Source organism: Nuphar pumila, chromosome 15 (assembly GCF_984573655.1).
Source record: "Nuphar pumila chromosome 15, dmNupPumi1.hap1.1, whole genome shotgun sequence".
Classification (NCBI taxonomy): Eukaryota; Viridiplantae; Streptophyta; class Magnoliopsida; order Nymphaeales; family Nymphaeaceae; genus Nuphar; species Nuphar pumila.
In genome coordinates, this window is record NC_143263.1 from 83,738,213 (window position 1) to 83,742,411 (window position 4,199).

Below are 4,199 nucleotides of genomic sequence, written 5' to 3' on the forward strand. Positions count from 1 at the left end.
TGATTTATCTTCTTTCCTGGCAACAAGGCTTCATTTTCTTTATTAGAAGAAGTATCGATGCCATTTGTTTGACTCATAAACACTTCCTGTCTCTGGTAACAACATTTTCCACTTCAGCAAGGTTGGTTTTTCAAGCTAGCCTGTTAAATCGGTCAAGAAAGTAGTGTTGCCCTCACTAACTCATAAAGTTAATAACACATTATTATAGGAAAATAATTGTACTGGACGACAAAACTGGCATTTTTTCAAAATGTTTTACAATTTTTGAAATTTGACTTATGTTCAAATTTGCAAATGCCTAACTTTTTAAGGCCATTTTACCCTTTGTACGAGTAAACCTCATAAAGTTTGCACAATATATCATTATGCAGCCTCACTTGCACACTTATATGCAAATTTGAGTGTGGCAAGACATGAAAGAAAAAAACATTTTCGGCATGTTGATTGTATTGGAGGTATTTATTCTTTCAATATACCTAAACTTTTGAGTTATTTAACATTGTTAATTTATTATACTATATGTTAATTTGTAGTAATCTTTTTATTGATCCGTGCTGATTTGGATATGAGAGTACATATCTATTGAAAGGCTCGTGAGACGTGATTGTCTTCCTAAATTTTTACGTATTTGGGTCTTCACATTGGAAGGGTCTATTACGTTGCAGCATTGTGTAGGTTGATGAGGGTACATGTAAGTATTCTTCAAACAATTTTTTATGTTTTGATAAATAATAAGATATAGAACTAACCATGAATAAAATTTTATTCTGTAGGTAAAGTGGTGCCCCTATGAAGATACGGAGGATGACGAAGAGAATCAAAATGTGGTTGTGCAAGCAAAGGACATATCGAGGAAAGACATTTTATTGCACAACATGAATGAAGTTGAGCGCCAAATGGCTACTCGAGTGGTATGACAATTTCAAATTTTTTAGCAAACACTCTGTCACACTAGCGCAATTAGTAGAATTGTCTCTATAACAATGAAGGCATAGAATAACTGAAAGTAGAGCGAATTCAGAGTTGGATGTACTAAGAGTTGAAAACCACATGTTAAAGGATTTGCTTGAAACAACAGAGTCTATTATACAGACTCAAGTTAGCTAATAAATGTTCTGGCATTGTTCGATTTCTATATTTATGATTTATCTTACCTGCTCGTAAGAGTATAATCTCATTTCATGGGGTATAAGTGATGAATGAATGGTGGTGCGATGGCGCAATATGGAAATGAGGCCGAGAACTATGTTTCTATCTTCTTTGTTGATCCTAGGATTTTGTTTATCTTAGTTAGATTGAGATGTTTTGAATTTATTTTGTGAACATGTGGCTAGTTGTGGATGATGATATTTCATCCCGTTATCAATGGATATGATTTTCATTTTATTCTTGCATAATCGGTGTTCCCGCTGGGATCAATCTATGTGCGGACTTAGATCCAAGTCTAAATGAGAATTTAATCCAGTTCAGTCTAGACCTTGTTAATTTTGTAACTAGCCCAGGGTTGAGCAACTTCAAACCCCAAAACTATTTCCTATTTCACATAGTTTAAGTTTAAAAATTTTAGGGTATTACATGGTCTCCCTCCATGGAGTTAGGGGACTAGACTACCAATTTGTCTTATGTGGTATGTCATTTGTCTTTTGCAGAAGTCGAATGCATCTTGTTTCATTTGGAATACATGCCACTCCTTTTGAAATTTGTTTAAGTTAGCCATTTGGGGTTCAAAAATATATAGCATAATAAATCCCTAAGTTGTCTTATCTGATTTGATGTACGCAAAATACAAGTATCCACAAGAGGTAAGCAAAAGAAACAAAAATCTTTACTTGAGTAGTTTTACTTTATGTTAAAATGATACTGAATTATGTCTTGATCACTTAAATGTTGTGTTGTGGATTATTGTTGATTGGTTTTCAATGATTAAATATGTCCACTGAATTTTTTTCTTATATGACTTCGGATTTGTATTACACATACTCTGATTGAATGTATTCATTATTGCATTACATATGTTATGAATGATGCAATTTATATGCATACTTGGTACTGTAAATACATGCAATGCTATTATGTTTTCTATCGAGATTTATGTTCAACCCACGTATAATATAAATCTACATATCAAGAATGAACAATGCTAGAGTGATTGTGGGATGTTGTGGGTGGTGCCATGTGATCATGCATAATATTTTGCATTTTATTCATACATTTTTATGCATGATTCATCGAAAATTTGCATTAAAAACCCATTCTTGTCAATATTCTTAAGAAACTACTTTAAATTGAAAATAAAGGGAAAATCCCATATTCAAGCTCTTTCCTATGTTTTTCAGTGTTTAGATTAGTTTAAGACTTTTAAATTTTTAGTTTAATTAGATTAGGAGTTGAAATAATTATTTTAATTAGTTTAGAAGTGTCCTCTATTTGAAAACACATTTTTTTAGAGGTGTTCTTTTAGAATTTTCAAAACTTAACCGGATCACTTATGAAAAATCGTGTAACCAAAATTTTCAATATAAATACTATTTTTCCAGCCATCGAAGTTGTCTTCTTTTTGAAAAACGCAGGCCTCTGTCTTTGTCCCCCTCTTCTCTTCTTCCCCCGTTTCACACTTAGTCGGTTTCTCTCTCGGTTCTTCCTTTTCCTCTTTTTTCGTCTTGCTTCTAATCCTTGCTATCGGCGGCTTCTTCTTGTCCCCATCATCGGAAGTACGTGCAACCCAGAAGGTAAGACCACTTTCTTTTTCTCAACATCTCCGTCAGAAACGGATAGGAAGGTATGTTTCTTCTCCCCCTGTCTCTTTATAATATAGTATTTAGATTAGTTTTATGATAAAATGCTTCATCGTGCATATAGCATAGTTTGATAGTTGCATATTAGTGGCATCTAGCTTAGATTGTTTGTTCTTCTCTATTGCCATAGTTTAAGATTCATATTTTTCTTCTTTTATGATTTTATTTCGTTGCATCGAGAATAGGATAAATTTATTTCATCGTCAAATAGATGAGTTTTAGTGTAACACACGTTGTTTGATCTTGCTAAAAAAAAGAGAAACTGACCATGAGATGTCTATGTAGGCAGGTCTGGTCGGTCGTTAGATTAGGGTCTAACCGGTTGGCTGAATCCTATTCATGTCAACATAGGATTATGTTGTTCAACATGATTTTTATAAATCACGTTGATCAACATACTCTTGTTAGACCACGCATTCTGATATCCACATTTATGGGCATGCTCAAGATTTGATGTTTTGATTTTAGACGTGAATCAAGATTTTATAATCTGCAAAAATAAAAAAAATTATAGTGCACGAACCTTGGTATATGAGGGTGCTACACAATTTCCTTGTGATCCATGGATTATGTGTGCTATATAGTTCGGTTGACTAGTATTGGGAATAACGTTTTTCTTTATATGTTGGACTGAACATGTGAATGTGCGCAAGTCACAATCACGTCATTGGGTAAATCATGAGATACAACGTGCGTCAATCTAGTTGGTTGGTGGGCTTGAGTAAAGTAGTTTAGTATTGCATGTAGGTCATTTTAGAAGTATAGTTTTGTTTGCCTTATGTTCTAGTTTTGTATTGCATTCATTAGTTAGCATAATGATTCATCAAATAACTTTTGGTTAGTTAGTATTATTGAGTTAACTTATTTGATTCCATGTCTTTGTTTCTTTATATTGTTTTGAATATTTAGTTTTATAAATGATTCATTGTGCAGATCACTTTTTTTTTACCAGTTAGTTATATTCATAATTTCAGCATTAGTAATTAGCATTATCAAATTAATACTTAAATTATTTAGATTAGGTTAATCTTTGTTTCTATGTAATTTACTAGAATTAATGTTTTGTCTTTACGTCAAAGTAGTGCAACTTATTAGTTCAATTCAATTAGTTAGTTTAGATTTTTGGGTTCTTAAATTAGAATTAAAAAGTGTTTTAGTTCATATTCAATTAATTTTCATTAAGTGTTAGTTTAGTTAAATTAAATCCATGATTTTCTTGTTTTTAATAAGTAGTTGCTTAGTTTGTTTTCAATCTAGTTAAATTGATTCATACTTGTTACTTAGTTAGTTTGTTATATTTTGTCTTTTAGTGAATTAGTTGGTTACATGCTAGTTTCAAATTAGTTGCATGATTAGTTAGTTTGTTATAGGTTAGTTAGATTCTTGTTTTTGTGATTTTTGAGT